The following is a 26537-nucleotide window of genomic DNA, read 5'->3' on the forward strand; positions in this document are numbered from 1 at the left end:
GGGGGGTTGGGTACATTGGGATATTGACAACCATACTGGGTAATTTACATTGGAGGTGGTTGGGGGGGGGGGGGGGGGGGGGGGGGGCGGGGGGCACACTGTATAAACAAGTAACACTGTACATTGAGGGGGGGGGGGGAGGAGACACTGTACAAACAAACACAATTGTACATTGAACTATTGACAAAACCATACTAGGTAAATGACTGTACATTGGAGGGGGTTGGGTTAGGATATTTACAGGGGCCAGTGTTGAATTGCAGTCTCCCGTAGGTGTCCCTTGAGAGAGGTTTTGAAAGTGGGTAGTGATCCACATTCCTTTACAGCTTTGGGTAGGGCGTTCCACATTGATGTGGCATAATTGCGAAACGTGTTTAGTCCCTTATTTGAGCCGAATCTGGGTTTAACATGATTTGTGGAGCTCCCTCTGGTGTTGTGATCGTGGTATTCACTGACCTTTGGGAAGTATTTTGACATGTACATGGGTACCTTGGTCGTGTAGTGTATCTTGTAGACCAGGCCCATTGCAAGTTGTTGTACTCTGTCGTCTACTCTAAGCCATCCTAGGTTGTCGAAGTGGGCAGGGGTGAGGTGGGTTCTAGGAGTAAGGTCAAGCAGTAGTCTGACCAGTTTGTTTTGAGATGTTTGTAATTTTGTTTTTAGCGCCTTTGAGGTGCTTTGGTACCATGAGGTGCAAGCATAGTCGTAGTACCCCTGAATGAGTGCTCCTGCCAGAGTCTTCAGGGTGTTCTTGTTTACCAGAGAGGAGATCCGGTACAAGAATCGAGTTCGTTGGTTGACTTTTTTTATTACATTGGATGCCATTTTGTCACAGGAGAGATTAGCCTCTAGGATGGAACCCAGGTAGGTAATTTCATCTTTCCTTGTGACAATATTGTCACCCACTGTAACTGAGAAGCCGTCGGTCTTGCTGAGTTTGTTATTTGAACCGAAGAGAATGGACTCTGTTTTGCCCATGTGTAATGATAGTTTGTTATCAGCGAGCCATATGCAGATTCTGCCTAGTTCCGAGCTGAGGGTTTTTTCAACCTGTAACTTGTTCTTGTCAGAGACCAGCAGGGCTGAGTCGTCCGCAAACATATGTTGATGAACATATTTAGTCATCATTTTCGTTGACAAAATGAACACTGCAAAGAATAAAGATTTCCGTTGGCGCTAGCACTTCACATTAAAATACACAAATTACTTGTTTTGTACTTGTATACACCAGAAAATACCAGGTACTTTTTGCTACTGCTATGGCAATTATTACCATGTAATTTTGTTCCGTAATATAAAGTCTTACTAACATTTTAATTTGCCTTACAATTACCTGTTAGTACCAGAAAATACCAGGTACTTTTTGATAATTGCTATGTAATTACACAGTTATTACCATGTAATTTTGTCCCGTATATAAAGTGTCACTAACATTTTAATTAGTGTTTCTTTAATTTGCCTTACCAGTGTGGTGATAGTCCTACGCTGAATGTATTTCATGGTCGCTGAAGTTGGTAGCCTCTTGTCAAATGGATTGATGCGCATGCTGCACTATGTAAAGCAGTGAGTTTGAGAATGTAAACAAGGAAGTACACACTCTGAGTGAGAAAGAGATAGATCTACCAATTTATTAGCACGACCAAGAGATACTTTTGGGTATGTTTCTTCTCTATAAATCTGTAGTTTCACAAACGTTCAACGTGTTTCATGTGAAACGTGCGTGCCGATTAGTAAACAGGCTGAAAGTCACAATAAGAGTGGCGTGGTCCTTTTAACTGCTCTCTTTTCTCCCACGGCCAGGGTCAGATGGTGGTACGAGGAACCTACGGTGAGCTTCAGGGATCGGGGCTGGACTTCACCTCCCTGCTGAAGGCAGAGGAGGAGGAGGAAGAGGAGGAGGAGGACCAGGAGAAGGAGAGACGGGGGTCCTGCCACACCCTCTCCCAGAGCGCGGGAGTGCCTTCCCACTTCTCCTCCCTGCGCTCCTTGTTGCAGGGAGATCAGCAGCTTCCAGAGGTGAGTCAAGTCAAATCTTTAGTAACGTGTTCTGTGAAGCATAATGTAGAATGTATAATAGTATAATAATACTTGTAAATTACACATTATTATGCGAACATAACGTTATTTAAATATAGTTATAATTGTGCATAGACAGGTATAATGCTTTATAACAATTGTATACAATAACAGGTTATGATTACATAAAGTACAGTATATGGAACTGACAAACTTACACCAGTCACAATCAAAATTCACCAGCATTTGGCTTGTCTGTAGTGCTGATTTCACACACGGCACCTGCAGAAGTAACCTTGAAGCTATGTGAATGAATGAATGAATGAATGAATGAATGAATGAATGAATGAATGAATGAATGAATGAATGAATGAATGAAAACTTTATTTAACAGATTGCAGAATGGGTAAAATACAGTACGGCTCAATACACACAATTGTTAAGGGGATGCAGACCAGAGAAAGATGTTTGTCTTGTTTACATCAGGGTCCCCCATTTTCATAATTTATGACATACACAACATACATGACATCATGACATGTATGACATAGGGACATACATGACTTACAGGTATATAGTACTGTTACATTTGTGACATATACGATATGCAAATATACAGTACTGTTACCCAGAGATCCTAACAGAAAATATATACATATGATGGGGAGGAGACTGTACATTAGGAGGGGGTGGGTGGGTGGGAGAAAATATATACATACGGTGGGGAGGAGACTGTCTATTAGGAGGGGGGGGGGGGGTTTGGACATTTACGGTGGCCAGTTTCGAATTGCAGCCACCCGTAGGTGCTCTTTAAGGGGGCTTTCACACTCAGCCTTTTGTATCGAATCACAGATCAATGACATGCAATATTATTGCCACAAGCGATGGGATAATGTTAGCTTCTGAACAGGCTAGTTAACTAGCGTTAGCCGTTAGCCATTGCTGTATACTATACTTTCTTGTTCGAATGCATTTATTTCTATTAGACCAGTGGTGCCCAACCAGTCGGCCGTGGTCGACCAGTAGATCGCTCAAAACGCTCAAAAGCGGACTCTACAACACCATCCATTCGTGATAAAATGGGGTGGGTTATATTGACAAGGCTTGACAACAGAGGTTCAAATATAACTTCATATTTATTGGCAATTTGTTCATTTTATATCAACATCCAGAGTCCGCAGTCGTGTTAAGACATTCCCGTTTACATTTTCGGTCGACCAGTAGATCAATGACATTCAATATAATCGATGCAAGCAATGTTACTAGTAAAAGGTTATAAAGCTAACTAGCGGTAGCCGTTAGCTTAGCGTTATTGTTAACCCTGCAAAACGATCAAAAGCGGACTCTACAAGTACAACAGAGTTCCATTCGTGAGAAAAGGGGGGTGGGTTATATTGACAAGGCTTGACAACAGAGGTTCAAATATAACTTCATATTTATTAGTTATTTGTTTCTTTATATCAACATCCATTCTCCAGTCTCCGTGTTAACACTTCCTGTGTTTACATTTCGAGCGTGACATCATCGACTACGGCAAGCTTACAAGCTCAAAAGGCAAACCGTAAACAAAACCCAGAGCGCACCCAGACTGAAGTGTGTACACAAACTAGAGGGGGGAGAGGGGGGGGGGGGAGTTCGCATCAGATCTCGGAACGGGCAGAACGGAACGAAATAGAAACGAATAGGGTGAGTGAGAAAAGGCCCTAAGAGCGGTTTTGAATGTGGTATAGGGATTCACATTTTTTTACGGCTGTGGGTAGGGCGTTCCACATTGTTGTGGCATAATTGCAAAACGTGTTTAGTCCCTTGTTTGTGCCGAATCTGGGTTTAACATGATTTGTGGAGCTCCCTCTGGTGTTGTTTTCAACATGTACATGGGTACCTGAGTGGTGTAGTGTATCTTGTAGACCAGGCCCATTGCAAGTTGCTGTACTCTGTCGTCTACTCTAAGCCATCCTAGGTAGTCAAAGTGGGCAGGGGTGAGGTGGGTTTTAGGAGTAAGGTCAAGTAGTAGTCTGACCAGTTTGTTTTGCGATGTTTGTAATCTTGTTTTTAGCGCCTTTGAGGTGCTTTGGTACCATGAGGTGCAAGCATAGTCGTAGTACCCTTGAATGAGTGCTCCTGTCAGAGTCTTCAGGGTATTCTTGTTTACCAGATCCGGTACAATAATCTAGACTTTTTTGATTACATTGGATGCCATTTTGTCACAGGAAAGATTTGCCTCTAGGATGGAACCCAGGTATGTAATTTCATCTTTCCTTGTGACAATATTGTCACTCGCTGTAACTGAGAAGTCGTCGGTCTTGCTGAGTTTGTTATTTGATCCAAAGAGAATGGACTCTGTTTTACCCAGGTGTATTGATGGTTTGTTATCAGCGAGCCATGTGCAGATTCTGCCGAGTTCAGAGCTGAGGGTTTTTTCAACCTGTAACTTGTTTTTGTCAGAGACCAGCAGGGCTGAGTCGTCCGCGAACAAGAACAAGTTGCAGTCACAAGCTGATGACATGTAATTTGCATAAATTAGTACTGTAATGTATTTAACTTTAAAAGTAACTTTAAAACTATGTATAACAAGTCTAGCTTACGTTTATCTCAGTGTTTGGCAACATCTGGCAACAAGTGACTGGCAACATCACCTCCTGGTTTGGGAATAGCACTGCACAAGACCGAAGCAGACTACAAAGAGTGACACGTTCAGCCGAACGCACAATTGGAGGGGGGCTCCCCACCCTCCAGAACATTTACAACAAGCGGTGCAGGGGCAAGGCTAAGAGAATCATTAAAGACTCCAGTCACCCGAACAACTGCCTCTTTGAACTGCTGCGGTCAGGCAAGCGATACCGGAGTCTCAAGGCGAGCACAGAAAGACTCAGAAGAAGCTTCTATCCCCAGGCCATCAGGCTGCTAAACGAACAATGAACACTACACAACAACAACCATCAAACGCACATAGCACACACATCCACACGCACACACTCACTTTAAACAAACACACTGTAGCACCCACTCCACACACTTTATAGCACACACTCACTTTAAACAAACTCGTACACCTTCCTGTAAATTGTACCTAAATTGTACCTAAATTGTACCTCATCCCATTTCTGCTTTGCACTATATAGTATTGTACATTAGTACACTGCATAGTATTGTATATTATATGGTAACTCAGTTACGTCTATTCTGCATCGAACATTGTACATATGTCTATACTGAACACTGTGACCTCATTTTCTACTTCTAAATTACATGCTATACTATGTTATTTGATACTATCTTGTCTAGCACAGTCTCTGGAGCGTAACAGTAAGACGCATTTTGTATGAAAGTATTCTGTACTTCTGTATGACAACTATTAAAGAAACTTGAAACTTGTTTTCATGGATAAACAGCATTTTCTGTCTGCTGAAACTCCTACTATTCTGCCACCAGAGGGCAGCAGGTACCACCTCTCCCCCTATGCAACAGCCTTAGAAGAGAAGACTTGTACCAGATGGTTGGCATTGACTGTGGTGTGTGTTTGTAGGCAGTGCAGCCCGTGACCAAGGAGATCCGCTCAGAGGGAACCGTCGGCCTGCGTCTCTATGTGAAGTACTTCAGGGCAGGAGCTAACTTCCTGGTCCTGCTGGCCCTCACTCTGCTCAATCTCCTAGCTCATGTAAGTGCTCTCAAAAGAAAATAAATCACAATTAATGTCTGAAGGAGTTAACTGAAGGCTTCTTGTCCTCTACAAAAGCATGCAATTGGTCCACTGATGGATACATCTTGATATTTGTCTAGTCTAGTGTGTTCATTAGATGGGTGAAATCCTCTTTCAGTGCCTCTGTACCTATTTTCGTAGGCAGTTAGCCTCTGGTATGTGTGCCATTAGCGTAGGCCTCTTTTCTTTTGGAAAGAATGATTTTTTTTTTTATTATTACAAAAATTATAAATATATATATATATGTATTTTTATATTCGACTAAGAGGTTGGCCAGTCGACTATGGCTCTTTTCGACCGATTAGTCGACTAATAGGGGTCAGCCCTAATTTAGACTAACATTATTTAAATATTGAGTGCAACTGTGGTGGATTAACGTAATTCGGTGAGGTGGAACTATCAATGGGTTGGCGGGTCCGCAGTGACAGTTTAGCGTGTGGGACCTTCTCGACTCTAACGTTACCCAGTTGAATTGTGTTGATAACATGCAGTGGAAAAGCGCCAATAGTCCCGGTTGGAGTTAGTAAACACAGTTGTATGTTAGCCTTCTTGGATGTTGAATAAACGCCTATCATTGTCTTTCAACACCCCGCCTCTCAGACTCCCATTTTCTCCTCTGCTAGCTAGTAGCTACGGTAACATTTCAGGTTGGCTGTATTAGAGCTGGTGGGCTACTACCATAGTTAAAGTGCGTTGTGTTGTTGTACAAACCGTGCTAACGTTAACGTTATGATGTGTGTAGGCCTATGTAATGTTAATGGCTATGTTTTTAAAGTCGTAATGAAGATTGATTTATAATATATTGAGCTTGCCATTTCCACAAACTGACTAGCACCTGCTGCCAGCTGAGGAGCGGGCACGTCACCTCTCCCGGCTCCGTGCCAAATTTAGCCAGGTGGCGGCCCCTCTCACCGCTTGCACCTCCATGATCCGACCTTTCGCCTGTGGCCCGGAGGAGGAGACGGCCTACACTTCTTTGAAGGGGTTGTTCACGACGGCTCCGGTGCTGACCCATCTCAAGGCAGTTCATCGTGGAGGTGGATGCGTCCGACTCTGGCTTAGGAGCCGTCCTTTCCCAGCGGTCTGAGGAAGACCAGAGGATCCATCCCTGTGCCTACTACTCCTGACGTTATGACCCGGCCGAGAGGAACTATGATGTGGGCAACAAGGAGCTACTGGCGGTCCACGCCGCCCTAAAGGAGTGGAGACATTGGTTGGAGGGAGCAAAGCTGCTGTTCCTTGTTTGGTCAGACCGCAAGAATCGGACCTACATGCAAACGGCGAAGAGGCTGAACTCCAGGCAGGCATGCTGGGCCCTCTTCTTCAGCCGTTTTGACTACACTCTCACCTACCGCCCAGGATCCAATAACATCTGGGCTGATGCCCTCTCCCGGCAGTTCTCTGAGGAGACCTCTGAGGTCCCGGGGACCCTGGACACTATCCTTCCCGCAGCCCGGGTGGTGGGAGTCGTCACCTGGGCCCAGGGCTCTACAGTGCGACCATATTGCTCGCATATGCCCCTAAAAATATGTGTGTGCGAACCTGAAAAATCAATTACTCGCACGGTGTGCAAGTGCAGATTACAGCCTCAGTCGTTCTTTTTATTTCTCCGCTGAGAATCGTTAAAAAACTACAAGTCCCACATTGCACTCAAGCCAACGGTCCAATCACAGTAGAGTGACGTGACTGGTTTTATGGGAAATAAAGCAAATGACCAATCGGAAGCTCTCATTTTGCTTGTTTACTTCCTGAAAGTCTGCCATTGCCATATGCGAGCGTTTTCCGAGCAGCAGAACTCCGTGGAGTCCAGTCCGAGTACAGTCCGCTCGACTATGGGAGCACCTTTATTATAGTCTTACCAATAGCAATAGATTTTAGAACACCTAGATTTAGCGATAGCAATAGTAATATAACGTTAATGCAACAAAACGAATGTCTTGCTTTGTTAATCATAACGTTGATGCAGTAGCGTATGTCGTTGTGTTGGCTGTAACGGACATGATAATAACAACACTGTGTACACATTCAAATTGCGATAATCGATTCTAACATTTTCAAATCGATGCAGTTGAATTTTCCCCTTAGGATCGATGCATTGTTACACCCCTACACCAAAGAAACTGGCGCACTGTGTATGTGTGTACAGCTAACTTGGCTAGCGTTATCAACAGCAGAGGTGGGCAATAGGGTCCAGCTGCAGCGCCGGACGGCCGGAGTGCAAGCGGTGTGACGTATTGGCAGAATCGACTGTCAATCAATGGTCTACTTGACACGCAAACTCATAAACAATGTTTCTGTACTGGAGGTGTACAGTATTTCAATAGGCAACCCTGAAAGGATTATTTTTCTAGAAGAGCAACACAGCCAAAACATAGGCATTGTATGCATAAAAGGGGCAAAAGCTCAAGTTAAGTGACTGTTACTTTTGTAGCAGTAGTTTGATTTGATAGTTTATTTGATAGTGAGAGAAAACGGGTGTTCTGGGGGTGTTTTTCAATGTAGGTGATGTATAGATTGGGGGGAGATGACCACAGCTAAAAGGGGCCGGATCAGAGAGGTCGAAATGAGCAGGAGGTGGTTCAGAGCGAGCAGGAGTCACTGAATAGCAGCACACTGCCAGCGAGAGAATGTTTTGAATTCCGATCCAGAACACATTGATACGAGCGAGTGTGGACGCAGGCGATGGAGGTTTTGACAGTAATGAAACATTTAAAATGTGTGAAAGGTTATTAGCAGTTGTCATGACAGCACGTCGCATGACAACCAGAAGAGGGGTGGGCCGTCGTTGCTATGGCAAAGGTCCTATAAATCTAACAGTGTTTCCGGGTGTAAGCCAGACCAAGAGCGGCTAAGGGCAGACTACAATCTGACTAGGACTGAGAGACTCTCTCCTCTCATCACGGAGAGGGGGGGGAAGGAGGAGGAATGACACATCATCATTAGCTTCGGCTAACGGGAGAAGGGTTCTGGCTACGACCAGGCCTGACCACCATTGGACTGAATAGCAGAAGGACGATAGCAAGGACGATACAATTTGATAACATCTGATTATGAGGTTCTGTTTATTGAATAAACAATGCTCTTCCAAGAAAGGTATTACGCTGTGTCAAAGTGTCGAATTCTTACAAAGGTGGAGGATTATTATGGTTTGCGGATCGCACTAACGGGGAGAGATGAGGATTGTATCAGCCAGTGTATGAGACGTCAGGACCATTAAAAGTACACAACGCAGATGGGGAGATGATTACACAAGCCAAACAGATGAAGACGTGATACTGGCCGATTGATCAGAATCTAACAATAGGGACAGCACATGTTAATGAACATCAAGTACAAAATACAAAATGTAAACATGCAGGGTTGTAGCAAGAGCTAATTTACACCAGGAGACAGCAAAACTCTTTCAATAAATAAATAGCCTGCTTAGGGTAAAAGCATGGTGACAATCAATGATAAAAACAACAATAAAAACAAGAAACAAGTTACATAAACTAAATCAGATAAAAAATGATCACAATGACCAATGACCAAAGCTCTTCCCGCTTACATGAGGCACAATGACCAAAGCTCTTCCCGCTTACACGAGGCACAATGACCAAAGCTCTTCCCGCTTACACGAGGCACAATGATTAAAGCTCTTCCCACTTACGCAACACAACGATCAAAGCTCTTCCCGCTTACGCAACACAATGAATAAAGCGTTTCCCGCTTACCCAACACAATGAATAAATCTATTTCCACACCGGTCAATACACAGTAATGGAACCCATCCCTTTAAGGGTTGAAATGCTGGGCTATAATAATAATAATAATAATACTTCGTTTTATATAGCGCCTTTCAAAGGACCCAAGGTCGCTTTACATAAGGGGGGGGGGGGGGGGGGGAGATAACAAGTCAACAAACATAGTGGACAGACACAACACATACATATAAAGTGAGAAAGTTAGGGGTTGAAGGCCAGGTTGAAGAGGTGGGTTTTGAGCAGTTTTTTAAATGAGTCCAGAGTTGGGGTGGTGCGGAGTTCTGCGGGGAGGGAGTTCCAGAGGGTGGGAGCTGCCACACTGAAAGCTCTGTCCCCGAACGTCCGCAGTCTGGTTCGGGGGATGGAGAGCTGACCAGTGTCCGTGGATCGCAGGGACCGTGACTGAGTGTAGGGGTGGAGGAGGTCAGTGAGGTACTGAGGTGCCAGGGCGTGAAGGGATTTGTAGGTGAGCAGGAGGGTTTTGTAGGTGATGCGGGATTTGATGGGGAGCCAGTGGAGCTGGATGAGGATGGGGGTGATGTGCTGCCAGGGTTTGGTGCGGGTTAGAACCCTGGCAGCTGAATTTTGAACATACTGGAGCCTGTCCAGGGTTTTGCTTGGGACCCCGGACAGGACCCCGTTGCAGTAGTCCAGGCGGGAGGTGACGAAGGCGTGGATGAGGGTCTCAGCTGTGGTGTCGGAAAGTGATGGTCGGAGTCTGGAAATGTTTCGGAGGTGAAAGAAGGCGGATTTGGTGAGGGAATTTACATGGGATTGATAGGAAAGGGTGGAGTCCAGGATAACGCCCAGGTTGCGGACCTTAGGGGATGGGGAGATGGAGCAGCCGTCAATGTTGAGGGTGAGATCCCCAACCTTCCGGAGCAGGGCCTTGGGTGCCACAACCATGAGCTCGGTTTTATTGTTGTTGAGCTTGAGGAAATTTGATGACATCCAGGTTTTTATTTCGTGCAGGCAGTTGATAAGGGAGTGTGGGGGGAGATGGGTGGATGGTTTGGTGGAGAGGTAGAGTTGAGTGTCGTCGGCATAGGAGTGGAAGTTGAGGCCGTGGCGGCGGATGATCTGACCAAGGGGGAGCATGTAGATGGTGAATAGGATTGGGCCAAGTACGGAGCCTTGTGGGACGCCTTGGTTGACTGGGGCCGGGGTGGAACTGGAGTCGCCGATGGTGATGAACTATCACACAACACATTTGAATACACAGTAATGGAACCCGTCCCTTTAAGGGTTGAAATGCTGGGCTATCACTAGGGATGGGTACCTTTCACATTTGAACCGGTACCTGTGAATCGATACCGGTACCCAACGGTACCTTTTTTCTGTACTTTAGTCTCAAGAAATTTAATTTACCTACCTCAGTCGTAAAAAAAGAAAATCCAAACTTCAAATAACTACAATTTCGACAGTTTTCGGCTTGTCATTGCTCCGACTGCTTTGTTGTTGAATCAAGTCAAATCCTAGGTAAGCATATAGTGTGCGTGTGAACGTTGACATGAAAAGAAAAAAGTTAAAAAAAAGAAAAAAAGAAAAAAAGAAGATTAATAAAAAAAATTTTTTTTTTTTTTTTTTTTTTTTCCGGTTTCTCACTTGATTCGATACTCGGTAGTACCGACGTGTTTCGGTTTGGTACCTCAAAAGTACCGAATTTGGTACCCATCCCTAGCTATCACACAACACATTTAACCAAAAGACAGTGGGCCCACATTGAAAACAAAAGTCCTATCTAAGCCGGCAGTCCCGCAAAATAACAAACGTCGGGGCGCCCCTAACCAATGGTACACGGGCCAGTTCAAAGTACTGATTCTCTTCGCCTCTAAAAGGGCACGCGCCGCATGAAGAGAATGTTTACCCCAGGCTCCAGCACTCGGAGTGCTCACTGTAACTGGCTCGTGTGTACTTAACCCAGGCGGGCCTGCTCCCGCAACGAATGTCCGCGTTGCGAGATGGCCGTCGAACAGTCCCGTGTTTGTCAGCTGTGACAGGCAGGGGCGAGCTGGGTTGACGTTAGACAGGCGACGGCTGGAGATGGGTGTAGTCCGGCGACGTCCGTTTGGGGAGTCCGCTGCTGCGACATGCGGGCTAAACTGTGGCCCTAGACCTAACTGAAGCTAAGATGTGGATCGAAACGATCCCCTGTCCTGTCGCCTATACTTTAACTAAAACGCAACGTAACTACCACACTCCTCGGCAGTAACACGTCTGCTTCTCTGTTCACAATGTGTTGTGAAGGGCCAGATTAACACTGAGAATATACGTTTTATTGTTTTATATAACTTGTATATTATTTATATATATAAGCTATATCCCTTTAAGCCTCTGTTTGAATCATAGCATTATTCGCTTTCCTCATTGGATAATGCCCTTGACGCCCACGGCGCCAACAATCGCGCCCCTCAGACAAGTTCAAAGACGAGTTCGGACAAGTTGAGACATGCCCTTGGGCAGCGCATTGATTCCAGACAAGAGATTCGGTTGCGCCCTAGAAAGCCCTCTAAGTATATATATTGTGGAAGGCGCAGCAGCCGTAGTGCGAAGTGAACAAGTGAAAGTGTGAATCTAATGCAGTTCGTCCTTAGAGTTCGTCAGAAGTAAAGTAGCAGCAGTTGAACCTAACGTATTGTGCAGTTCGTCATTACAGTTAACGCAGTAACGTTAACCGAGTTCGTCTAGTAGCAGAGTCAAGTTCGACCTAACCTAACGCGAAGTAAAGAGCTCGTATTACAGCAGTTCGTTCTGTGTGCAGCATTAACAAGCAGTTCGTTCGTTTAGTAACTAGCGTGAACCTTAGCAAGTGTGTGTGGACTTAACATAATTAGTATCCGAACACGAGGTGAACCTAGCAGCAGAACTATTGGACATGTGAGCATTGGAACCTACCGCGGCGATATTGTAGAACCATTATTGGTGGATTATAGTGATTTGTGGAAACGTAGTACCGTGGAGAAGAGCATCGTTAATACCATTGTCGTTTGGATTTAACTACCCTGAAGATTCTACATCGGGCTAGCTTCGGGACGAAGCTGGCTGGCTATCATCATCAGGCACGTGCACACATAGAGGCCAAGGGGTGCTTGAGCACCTGCCTTTTTGAGCCTCATCAAAAAAGTGCCCTTTTTGATTTTTTCTTTTTTTTATTCTTTTTTTTCTTTTTTTTTACCGTTACGCATATAGACTGCCCTTCCAACTGAAAAATGTCAGGATAGAATAAAAATATTAGGTAAAGAGAGAGAGATGCCCCATATTCCATTGCAGTTTGCACGGCCTCCTCACCGTGCCTCTCCGCGGACCTATTTTATGCATAGCGTGGGTGGTGGTGATGATGATGATGATAGAAACCGCTGTGGCGCATACAGTTGAATGCTGGTATTACACTCATTGAGGGACACGAAGAAGTCAAGTCCGATGGGATTTGGGAATCTCAAATACAAATCGGGATTGGAATAAAAAATGCATTTATATTAAACAATACAGAATATACAGCACTTCTTGGGGTCTGTAGAGTAAGCACTTATTCCCTCCCCCCTGAACATTTATGGAGATGTATTGGCCTTTTAAGTCAGTGATAAAAGTGTCTTTCAAGGATAAGTGAGCTCCTGGACTGATTATTATAGTTAAATATTCAATATTTGATCACCAAAACCCCCCAAAAAGCATAAAAATGGGGCCCCCGCCCGAAAAGGGCCCTTAAAAATCGGGCTACGCGCGCTCGGTTAATATATACACACAAGTGTAGTACCCTTTTCAGCCTTTGAGCACCTGCCCCTCTAAAGTCCTGTGCACGTCCCTGATAGACATATTAGTAGGTAGTAGTATACGGATAGTAACATAGTACATAGTAGTAAGGTACTAGTAAAAGACGTATTTATATATATATATTATATTGTAGAAATCGTTGGAATAGAGAAACGCACAATTTCTATCAGTTGACAACACAAAGCCGTGTGTCATTTATTTCGCAGTAGCACAAGTGACAGCTGTCAGAACTATGCCGGGCTAGCTTCTGACAGCTCGTAGTAATCAAACATTTATCAATGAAACCCCACACAGGGCGTCTCCTCTCAGCCCAACCCCAAAACCAACCTCCTTAAAGTGACAGTGCCCCATCAACACATCAAAACAATACCATGGGCTGCGGTCTCGACTCCCGGAGAGTCAGCATTGCCTTGGCTCGGGCTGATCGCTATACTAACTCGTTTGGCTGAGTTAGGGGGAGGGGAGCCGTGGGTGGGTCCTGGGCGTTGTGGACAGCGACCCCTACAGTTCGGTCGGGGCGCCTGCTCAGCAAGGGTAGGATCTGGAGAGAGGTAGTGCGACCTTCCACACGTTACACTCTCCCGGTGAGAATCTGCACGGCCAGGCTGGCTGCACATGCGTCGGAGGAAAGCATGTTACAGTCTCCGGCCTCTCGGACCAACAGTAGGGGAAAGTGCGCAACAACCAGGAAGGGGGTTGGGAATTGGCAAAACGACTAACAGTGGGATGGGAGAAAAATCGGAAAAAAGAAGGAGGGGGGAAAAGATAATCAAAAAAACAATACCATGGGGAATTATGTCTCTATAGAACCCACTACAATATAAATATTATATTTATTAAGAAGGTTATTTATTTATTTGCATTTCAGATATTGATTGAAGAGGTGTGTTTCTATATGGGTGACATGTCCCCATACACAGGGCATTCGCATGCAGTCACCAGGTCTCCACCCAATCCAATGCCTATATGGGAGATTTCCGACGACCTGTTAAGACGGCACTCTCTTACGCCACAACGCCAAAACACCAAAAGAGCATCAAATCACTGACCTCTAGGACAATCATTCAGGTCATAGTACCAGTTAGATTAGATTACATTGAAATGTATTGTCATCATACAGCATAAGTATATTACAATGAAAATAGGTGGGGCATCCAACCCGAGTGCAAATGTAACAGTAAAGTGCAATAGTAATATTAATATAGTGATTAAGCTGGGTATAAGATATATACATTTGTTCTACTGAGTATAATGCTAATCACATGTATGTACAGAGTTGTAATATATTTAAATGCTTCAAAAATGTTCTTATGTACCGCAGTTGCTATTGCATGCACATATTTGTGTTTTATTACACGTATATGTACATACATACCAACTATTCGCCTGTTTTATTCCCCACCCATCCATAGTAACACTATTATCACCGACATCCAAGAAGGGGGATCCCCCTTTGAACGGCCCTTCTAAGGTTTCTCTCCTCCACATCGCCTGTGGTGCTTTTTTCCTATTGCTAGGTTTTTCCTTACCTTTGCTAGGGTATGTCTGGGAGTGTTGCATTTATTACTTTACATTTATTTTGGATTTCATGGTGGTTTTTTTTGTTCTTGATTTATTGGGATGTTTCTTCTTGAATAGTTTAAAGAAGACTTGTCCGGCCCATGGGGACATTAACTTGTGATTTCGGGCTTCACAAATCAATTTGATTTGATTTAATATGCATTTATATGTCCAGTGATGCAGGTATAAAGACACTATGGTCAGGCACTCTACTACTGGCCCCTGAGCAGCTAACACTGGAGCGGTTAAAGCTGAGGTGCCTTGCTCAAGGGCACAGCGAGCAGGCATGTGCACACATAGAGCCCAAGAACGGGTGCACAAGCACCTGCCCTTTTGTGCCTCATAAAAAGTGCCCTTTTTATGCCAATTATTTTTACCGTATTTAATTTTTTACCTCCATATAGAGAGAGTGATCTGCAATCTGCTTGGGTTGGGGGTGCAATTCCTAACAGGCTCAACCATATGGATAAAAGTTCCCATATTATGTGCATTACACAAACTAAAAACAGATATTACATTACATTACACAAACTAAAAACAGATATTACATTAATTACACAAACTAAAAACAGATATTACATTACATTACACAAACTAAAAACTGATAGTCTGAATTACTAGAAGAAAGAAATGCACCACCTTTGGCTGATAGTAATTTATTAATTTCTTAGGATTTCTTTTGGTCTAGTAAATGTTATGGTTTGTAACCGACCCCAATCGCACAACACAAGACAGGTATGATGGTTTGCCAAGAAACAGATATTTATTGAGAACAGGGAAAAAGGGCACTGTCCCTTTAAGGGAGAAAACACAAAACACTGGAATAACACAAGAGGGGAAGGAAAAGTGCCTTTAAGAGGCGGGCAGGAAAAGGGAACACTAAGGGAAGGTATAAGGGAACGCCTAGGGACAGAGGAACTAGAGACTAGGAGAACTAGAAGGGGAGAACTTGGGACCAGGAACTAGGTGGAACTAGAAAGGGGAGAACTAGGGACAGAGGGGACTGAGGCCCGCGGAGGCGGGCTGGGGACAGGGAGGAACTGGGGACTGGTGGGAAAACATCTGGGCCGCTCTGCAGAACAGAGGAGAGGGTTAATATTCAAAAGGGAAACAAACAGAGCAGATGCAGAACAGTCCAAATAAACAAAGTAACAAAGTAATAATATCTTCGTGTGACAAACACACAGGGGGAGATGTAATGTCCAAAAATACTATCTAAGTGAGAACAAAAACAGAGTGGGAGATGAAATGTCCAAACTACTATCCACGAGAGAACAAAACAGGCATTACGCTGGGTGAGTGACTTAACAGTCAAACTCACCCAGGAGGCACAACGCTGGGTGAGTGACTTAACAATCAAAACTCACCCAGGAGGCAACACGCTGGATGAGTGACTTAACAATCAAAACTCACCCAGGCGTATGCGTAATGGTGCAGGAACAGCAGCGGCGGCGAGGGTGTCGCCACCGGGTAGCTGGCTGTCCGAGCCGAGAACAGAGTGGTGCTGGAACAGGCGGCGGTGGCGAGGGTGTCGCCACCGGGTAGCCGGCTGTCCGAGCCGAGGACAGAGTGGTGCGCCACAACTTGGAGTGCGCACCGGAACCGAGAGACGCATCTGGTGCGTCTGCGTGGAGGAGTGTGCCAAGCACGAAGGTCTGGAAGATGCGCGTCGGCGCGCTGAGGTCTGGAGAGCGTGCCAAGCTCGAAGGTCTAGGAGATGCGCGTCTGCGCGCTGGTCGGGAGAGCGTGCCAAGCTCGAAGGTCTAGGAGATGCGCGTCTGCGCGCTGGTCGGGAGAGCGTGCCAAGCTCGAAGGTCTAGGAGATGCGCGTCTGTGCGCTGGTCGGGAGAGCGTGCCAAGCTCGAAGGTCTAGGAGATGCGCGTCTGCGCGCTGGTCGGGAGAGCGTGCCAAGCTCGAAGGTCTAGGAGATGCGCGTTGCGCGCTGGTCTGGAGAGCGTGCCAAGCTCGAGCGTCCTTGGAAGATGCGCGTTGCGCGCTGGTCTGGAGAGCGTGCCAAGCTCGAGGGTTCTTGGAAGATGCGCGTTGCTCGCTGGTCTGGAGAGCGTGCCAAGCTCGAGCGTCCTTGGAAGATGCGCGTTGCGCGCTGAGGACTGGAGAGCGTGCCAAGCTCGAGGGTTCTTGGAAGATGCGCGTTGCGCGCTGGTCTGGATGTGCGTCAGGACGAACAGCTGCGCGGGGGTCTGCAGTGGAACGCTGGGGTGCCTCCCGTGGAAGTACAGGGAGCGCAGACCAGTCTCCCCCACAGGCAACGGCGACAGCTGGCGAAGGCTGGAGCAAACATCTCGACGCCGGAGAATGGAACAGCATAGGCAGACAGAGGATCTCCCGAAAGAGTCTAGATGTTTAGAGAATATGACTCGGCAAGTATACAACACGACCCCACCCCGAAACGAGGGGAAGCGCCCTGGTATTTAAAGCCCACAGGGGAACTAATTAGCCTGCCACCACAGGTGCGAGAGGTAATTGATAATCGAACAGGTGTGGCCACTGAGAGTAAAGAACGAGAGGGTGGGGGCTAGAGAGAGTGAGTAGGGAATTCCTAACAGTAGGCTTAAAGAAGACAGAGAAAGTTGGTGAGCAGCGGACAAAACCTCACAGTAAATGTTTAAGGTTCTTAGATGGATCCCCTGCTGCCTCCTCCTCCTCTTCCACTTCCTCCAACTCCTCTTCCTCATCTTCCTCCTCCTCTTCCTCCTCTTCCTCCTCCTCCGCCTCCTCCTCCTCCTACTCATTTACATTTACATTTAGTCATTTAGCTAACGCTTTTATCCAAAGCGACTTACAAGTTCTGTACGACAAGCCATCAGGAAGGGCACAACTCTATCAGCTGAGCAACAATGTTCATCAAAGTGTTGAGTGCTACAGTGTAGGTTAGTTTATTAGGACAAGTGCATGACAAGTTAGTTAGGGTTAGATTTTTTTTTTTTTTTTTTATTCAGATAATGGTTGAAGAAGTGCGTCTTTAGTCGACGGCGAAAGATTGGACGTGTTTCGGCTGTCCTAACTGGGGTGGGTAGTTCATTCCACCATTGTGGGGCAAGGACTGAGAATAGGCGACTTCTCTTTGATGACCCTCCCGGAGCTTGGATAGGAGTAGGTCTGAGGCGGCCAGAAGATGCAGAGCGTAGAGGTCTTGAGGGTGTGTAGTTAGAGACCATTGACCGGAGGTAGGCGGGAGCGGTTCCCTTTGCCGCACGGTATGCCAGGTCGAGGGCCTTGAAGCGGATTCGTGCAGCAATGGGGAGCCAGTGCAGGTCCCTAAGAAGTGGGGTGACATGGGCCGACTTCGGTAGGTTTGAGATCAGGCGGGCCGCTGCGTTCTGAATGAGTTGAAGAGGCTTAGTGGCAGTGGCCGGGAGGCCAGCGAGCAGTGCGTTGCAGTAGTCGAGGCGGGAGATGACTGTTGATTGGACGAGGAGTTGGGTGGCTTCTTTTGTCAGGAAGGTGCGGATGCTTCTGACGTTGCTCAGGAGGAATCGGCAGGTTCTGGTTGTCGCTGCGATGTGAGCAGAGAAGTTCAACTGGTCGTCGAGGACAACACCAAGGTTAATGCCCGGATAATCACCAGAACCCCTGTCATCAGTCACATCACCCCCGTCCTACGCCAACTACACTGGCTTCCCATTAAACATCGCATAGACTACAAGATCCTCCTCCATACATTCAAGGCCATTCACAACCTCGCCCCTCCATACCTGTCCGACCTTCTTCACATCAACATTCCCACCCGGTCCCTCAGGTCTGCCTCCTCCATCAACCTGACCGTCCCCCCAGCCCGTCTGTCCACCATGGGGTCAAGAGCCTTCAGCTGCTCTGCCCCCCGCCTCTGGAACTCCCTCCCCCCCGACATCAGGAACATTGACTCCATCATTCCATTTAAAACCCACCTCAAAACCCACCTGTTTAGGCAGGCGTATGTCTGATTTTATTTTGTCTGATTTTATATTTTTATTTTATATTTTAATGGATTGTGATTGAGAATTTAACTGTTTTTAAATTGTTGTACGGCGACCTTGAGTGCCTTGAAAGGCGCCTTATAAATAGAATGCATTATTATTATTATTATTAAGGTTCTTGGCGGTCGGGGACACGGTCACAGCTGCATTCTCGACTGTGATGGAAAGGTCGGCCAGGGGGGAGGATTTGGCCGGCAGGTGGAGCAATTCTGTTTTGCTTAGGTTCAGTTTGAGGTGGTTGGTCGTCATCCAGGCGGAGATGTCGGACAGACAGGCTCTTCCTCATCTTCCTCCTCCTAATCCTCCTCCTACTCTTCCTCCTTCTCCTCCTCTCCTCCTCCTAATCCTCCTCATCCTCCTCTTCCACATCTTCCTCCTCCTCCTCCTCTTCCTCCTCCTCCTCCTGCTCCTACTCTTCCTCATCTTCTTCCTCCTCCTCCTCCTCCTGTTCCTGATCCTACTCTTCCTCATCTTCCTCCTCCTCCTCCTCCTCCTGCTCCTCCTCATCCTCCTCCTCCTCCTCCTCCTCCACCTCCTGCTCCTCCTCCTCCTCCTGCTCCTCCTCCTCATCCTCCTCCTCCTCATCCTCCTCCACCTCCTGCTCCTCCTCCTGCTCCTCCTCCTCCTGCTCCTCCTCCCCCTCCTCCTCCAGGGGTCACTGCAGGGGTCACTGCCTCCTCCTCCTCTTCCTCTTCCTCCTCCTTTCTCCTCCTCCTCCTCCTCCACGGGGAACAGCGTACTGGCTCATATTAAATGGCAGGCCATGCATTACGCAGCAGCTTAGGGCACCGCGCTGGGTCTTCATGTCCTCGGCTACAGTCCACCTGTCGCTGCTCTGGTCGTAGCGCTCCACATTGGAGATGAAGCCATTGGAGTTGCCTCCGACCACGAAGAGCAGGTCGTACAGCACCGCGATGCCAAAGAAGCAGCGGGGGGTGATCATGTCGGGCAGGGCGCTCCAGGAGTCAGTCAAGGGGCTGTAGGCCTCCGCGCTACGCAGGACGTTTCTACCATCCCACCCTCCCACCTGAGGACAGGACACATGAGAGGAATGTTTTAGTGTGTGGCTCAGGCAGGCAGGCAGGCAGACACTGTATTAATCCACTTAGGGAAATGAGGGCATCACAGAAGCATTGCAAGTCAAATGATACATATCTATAGAAATATCTAGTATAAAGCATTTGTCTCCGTGTGCACCTACCACATAGACTTGTCCTCCGTATGCAGCGACTCCCACTCCATAACGCCTGCTGCTCATGGGGGCGATCAGTGTCCACTGGTCGGTGTCTGGGCTGTAGCACTCAGCTGTGAGCAGACACTCCGCCTCGTTGAAGCCACCACAGATGTAAACCTGTAATAAGAAAGAATATTCTAATTTAGTTTATATATTCCATTTGATTTCATTCTACTTTAATTGTCTGTTAATGTTGATGCACCAAAGGACCCAGACGCGTGAATACTTTCGGCAGCCAACATGTCCTTCCGCGTTGCTCTGATTGGCCGAGCATGCGCATGAGCCGCGACTAAGAGGCAGGAATACTAACCTCCGCTTAACGCAATTTATACAAATGGAAGTATTGATTACGCCGTAACGAATCATTAAAAAAATATACCGTTAACTGGAATATGTTGTGCCTTTACACATATGTTGGATTATGTAATTGGTTTGTCATGACAAACCAATAAAAAATCGCGATTTACCCGGTGGCTACAACAACAAACAGTAACTACATGCATCATTGTTTACAATGAACGGTGGGGCTAATCTAAAGGACTAGACACGGACACGTTAAACTAACCTAACGTTAGTTGTTCACCAACAATCTACAGACACAAACAAACACAGAACCGGACTGTTATATTAAATTAATTGATTGCTGTTTAACGCGTCCGTGTCTAAAGGACTGGACACGGACGCGTTAAACAGCAATCAATTAATTTAATATAACAGTCCTTGGTGAACAACTAACTTTAGGTTAGTTTAACGCGTCCGTGTCCAGTCCTTTAGATTAGCCCCACCGTTCATTGTAAACAATGATGCATGTAGGTACTGTGTGTTGTTGTAGCCACCGGGTAAATCGCGATTTTTTATTACATAATCCAACATATGTGTAAAGGCACAACATATTCCAGTTAACGGTATATTTTTTTAATGATTCGTTACGGCGTAATCAATACTTCCATTTGTATAAATTGCGTTAAGGGGAGCTTAGTATTCCTGCCTCTGAGGAGCTTGTCGCAGCTCATGCGCATGCACGCGCTCGGCCAATCAGAGCAACGCGGAAGGGCATGTTGGCTGCCGAAAGTATTCACGCGACCCAGACACATCTTTTGTATGTGCAAGCTTACTTGGCAATAAAGACATTTATGATTTCTGATCTAACGTTCCTTGTGTTCATCTAGCACCCTGTGTCCCTCAGTTCAACCCACCTTGCCCTGGAGGGCTGCTGCCCCTGCGTGGCTCCTGCGCTCCAGCATGGGTGAGATCACTGTCCACTGGTTGGTTTCAGGCTCGTAGCGCTCTGCGGTGTTCAGTACCACGTGTCCGTCCCACCCTCCCATGGCGTAGATACAGCCGTCCAACCCGACCACGCTGAGCTCACAGCGGCGTGAGTGCATGGGAGCCGCCTGCAGCCAGCTGCGAGTGACAGGGTTGAACCTGCGCAGACTGCTGAGATGCTGTACGCCGTTTCTGCCGCCGACGCAGTAGACCAGACCGTGGACATAAGCGGTGCCGTGGCTCCACCGGGGACTCTCCCCCTCAACGCTCATGTCCATCCATCCACCGGCTCGGATGTTGTAAGCCTCCATGCCACCCCGGCCTCCGATGGCCAATAGGACCTCCTGGGGCCGGCGTGGGCGGCTCAGGGGATTCGGGAGCCTGTCGGAGCCAGGGGGGTTCAGGACGCTGAGGATGAGGGCCCTGCAGTCGTGGCTGTCCCTCACCACAGGGTTGTTCTGGACGTTGTTCAGCAAGTAGTCAGGCCTCATCAAGCCCATGCGAACCTGGGAAGACAAGCAGACAGCGGGTACAACTTAGACATCTGTTGTAGACGGTTTCTGTTGCTAGGGAACAGTTTGGACCCAAATGTTTGAGAACCACTGTACTAGGGAACCTAGTGTTGTTTTAATGTAATGCACACTAATACAATTAGTTACCTTGGGCAGCAGCAAAGGGATGTGTGTTTTACGCTCCTCACGGGAGTGGTCGATCCAACGGAGGACGGCCTTGAACACCGTCTCCTCGCTCTTCACGTTCAGATCATCCCTCTCGATGATGTCCACCAGTTGCTGCAGGGACAGCTCCACAAACTCCTGTGAGACGTGCAACATCTCCTCAAAGTGGCACACAATGAAGAGATGGGCCTTGCGCGTCAGGGCAGCAGTAGATGTCCACGAACCTCCAGATGCCGACACAGTTTTCCAGAGACAGCTGGCCCTCTAGGAAGTCAGAGCACGCTCCTACTATACCAGTGACGCGAAGCTGGTCTGCAGCCACCAGAAGCTCTTCCACGTTCTCTGCTGTCACCAGCACAAAGTGTGTGTAGGAGTACTCTATGATGAGCTGCATCATACCCGGGGACACCCCAGGGATAGTGTAGACTGGTTTCTCTGAGTCGCTCCAGCGAGTGAAGAGGGCTCTGTGGGACGCAGAGTATAGAGATATCTGATGAGTAAACAGTAAGCAACATTCTGTCCTGTGTAGTAATCAGAGCATGTGAGCGGAGCGGAGCGGTGGATTTTGAAGTGAGCGTGGAGTGGGTTTTAAAATGGGTCCGAGCGACTCTGGAGCGAGAGCTCTCCTCCGCTCCGAGCCGCTCCCAGCCGCTCAGTGCACACGATCACACAGAAACTGATGTAATATACATGTAGTACAATGCCAAAGCAATAGGTGGTGATGTACAAACATGAAGGCCATTTTCAACCAATGAGAAGGGTGAACCGTCACTACACATCCTGCTAAGTCCAAAGTAGAATCCGCCATCTTTAAATCACCTCGGGACCTCGGGCGAACGCAACATTTAGTTAGTTGAATGGATAAACGTTATTTAACATTGCAGAATGGGTACAATACAATACGGCTCAATACAAACAGTTGTTAAGGGGCCCAGGGGGTGCAGAGTCATCAACACAATGTACCACCAAGAGCGGAGTTTAGTCTCACAAAAAGCGAGAGACTAAAGCTGACGCTGTTGTTGTTAGCTTACATGCTAACGTGAATGGGATCTGCCATAGCATTGCGGCTAGGCTAGCTACCATAGCATAGTACAGCTAGTTGAATGGATAAACGTTATTTAACATTGCAGAATGGGTACAAGACAATACGGTTCAATACAAACAATTGTTAAGGGGCCCAGGGGGTGCAGACTGTTGTAGTTTGGTCAAATCAAGCTAATTTACATCATGCTCCAAAAAAATTCTGCTGAGCGGGCTGTGGAGCGGGGAACGCTTGATGCGCAAATGAAGGTGAGCGGTGAGCGACTTGGGGGGGGGGGGGGGGGGCAACATGAGCGAATGAGAGCGGAACCAGACGTCTAGAGCGAAGAGCGGATTTCTCGGCCGCTCTGCACCGCTCACATGCTCTGGTAGTAATTAGGGCTGACCCCTATTAGTCGAATAGTCGACTAATCGGTCGAAAGGAGCCGTAGTCGACTGCCAACCTCTTAGAAGCGTGGCTAACGCTAATGGCACGCACACCAGAGGCCAACTGCCTAAGAAAACAGGCACAGAGGCACTGAAAGAGGATTTCACCCATCTAATGAACACACTAGACTAGACAAATATCAAGATGTATCCATCAGTGGACCAATTGCATGCTTTTGCAGAGGACAAGAAGCCTTCAGTCGACTCCTTCATACATTAAACACCCCCCACAGCCCAAATGGAATGATACAAAAATATATATATATTATACTTTTTTTTTTATATATATATAGTCGACTAATAGTCGACTAATGGCAAATTTTGGCCAATCATAGTCGACTATCCAAATCCTTAGTCGGGGACAGCCCTAGTAGTAATATATTTTCACTGTAGAAGTATAGGGTCTTAGCACAGTATAAGTGAAGAGCGCTATATAAATCCAATCCATCATTATTATTATTAAGTATAGTATCTTTTTACAGTAGAAGTACAGTATAGTATCTGTTTACAGTAGAATTACAGTATAGTATCTGTTTACAGTATAAGTACAGTATATAATCTGTTTACAGTAGAAGTGCAGTATAGTATATTTTTACAGTAGAAGTACAGTATAGTATCTTTTTACAGTAGAAGTACAGTATAGTATCGGTTTACAGTAAATGTACAGTATGGTATCTGTTTACTAACCAAGCTAACCTGAACCAAGCTAACCTGAACCAAGCTAACCTGAACCAAGCTAAACTTACTTGAAATAGTCACTGCAGTCACACAGGCGGGCCTTGTGGGCATTCAACTCAGTGCTGTTGACTTTAATAACCACATCACAGAACCTTCCCTCCAGAGGCAGCTCATTAAGGATTGTACAGGACATTGTTTCCTTTTCCATGTGGGGATTTTAAATTGTATCTACAGAATATATTCAAGCTTACAAACAAGTAGCCGGAAACAACAAGTGATATCTTCACTTGGTCTTCTGAGATCTGAGAACTTCTGAGAGAATTGTTGAATATAATACTGTACACAAATGTTCTAGAATGGTCTATTATGACATCATACTGTGACATCACAAATGTTCTAGAATGTTTGATTATGACATCATACTGTGACATCACAAATGTTCTAGAATGTTTGATTATGACTAGAGGTGGGCATAGATTAATTTTTTTAATCTAGATTAATCTATCTGCAATCCTGGATTTAATCAATGGCTAAAAAAAAAGAAACCTGCTGAAGGCATTCAAAATATGTGTGTTCTACCCAAATAATGACCAGAAGTAAGTCCTTACTTTTTCTTTCCTCCTTATGTTTCTCAGGCCAGGTGGCCCATTACACCATGAGCCCATCTCCCGTTTCCAAAATGCATTACAGACTGTTTGAAAAAGCTGTTTTGCTATGATAATTGGTAATGAATAGGGATGCTCGATATTGGCTTTTTTACCGATACCGATATTCCGATATTGTCCAACTCTTAATTTCCGATACCGATATCAACCGATATCAACCGATACCGATATATGCAGGGTTTCCCCGTCCAAAAAACTGAATAATTTCAGGTAACTAATAATTTCACTGGATATATATATAACAAATATTGTTATTTTTTTTAAAAAAATTTAAACCGATACCGATATTTTCCGATATCACATTTTACTGCCGATATTGGCCGATAATATCGGTCGGCCGATAATATCGGACATCCCTAGTAATGAAATATCAAAATAATGTTCAATAAGATGTACTTGTGTTTAATAAGTTGTTTTATTCAGAAGTTAACACAAATAAATAATATTACCAGTACAGTACAGTATCTAGCAAACTCTCAGGAGCAAAACAGAAAGAAGCATTTCAAACTTGAACTATGGAGTTGCTCAGTGGCCAATGGTGTCAACTGTGGTTGTACTGGGCAGCTCCCAGGTGTGAATGGAACTGTGTGAATGTGAAGCAGGGCGTTCCTGAAAAAGAGCATCTGTGCTCAGCGAACCTACCCTGGGTAAATAAAGGTAAAAAAAAAAATTAATGCATTAATTAAATTATCGCGCGATACTAGTATCGCGTTAACGCAGCACGTTAACGCTGTTAGCGGCCCAGCTCTAATTATGACATACTGTGACATCACAAATGTTCTAGAATGTTTTATTATGACATCATACTCTGACCACAAATGTTCTAGAATGTTTGATTATGACATCATACCGTGACATCACAAATGTTCTAGAATGTTTGATTATGATACCATACTGTGACATCACAAATGTTCTAGAATGTTTGATTATGACATCATACTGTGACATCACAAATGTTCTAGAATGTTTGATTATGACATCATACTGTGACATCACAAATGTTCTAGAATGTTTGATTATGACATCATACTGTGACATCACAACGGAACATGTTTGAGTTCCATTTGAATAATATAAATAATTTGTTGACCTTAACCCTTTCTCTGACGATGACGTGTTAAGACGTCATTCCTCATCATGCGTAATATGCCAATGACGTTTTACAGCGTCTTTGAGATCAATATTTCAAATTTCTGTCATGGTATTCATATTTCACCCACGGATCCTTGACTGGTGCTGTAGGACTCCGCTCAACTCTCCAACGCTTCAATGCCGCCACCTGGTGGCCGATCGGCGAGTTGCAACCGGATGTTGATAATTGTGACGCCGGTGTGTCTCCCTATTCCCTCCGGCCACTCACTATCGCTCGCGGGACTCCATCTTGATACACTGGATATCGATCCGTTGCCATAACTCAATAAACAACATTATTTGGACGTATATAGTATTATACAACCTGGAAATGGATCGCATAGATAAACATCCCATAATAGCGATCTTTTTGCTCCACGCTCATCACCCAACGGTAAGAGGGTGAGTTTCAGCGTTTTTGATTATTATTATCCATACAAACTGTTCTGATCTATATATCACCCATACTACATGAATCATTTAACGTCGGTCATTGCATTATAAACGACCCCCCCCCCCCCTCCGGTCACCAGCAGATGATGAGTCATGACGTTTAGGACCTTGTACAATTGAAATTTTTTATCTGCCGTCAATCGCTATCAAACTGCATTTGATGATCTAATATATGCATAAATGGCTATAACTCACGTT

This window comes from Notolepis coatsorum (genome assembly GCF_963971535.1).
Source record: "Notolepis coatsorum genome assembly, chromosome: 1".
Classification (NCBI taxonomy): domain Eukaryota; kingdom Metazoa; phylum Chordata; class Actinopteri; order Aulopiformes; family Paralepididae; genus Notolepis; species Notolepis coatsorum.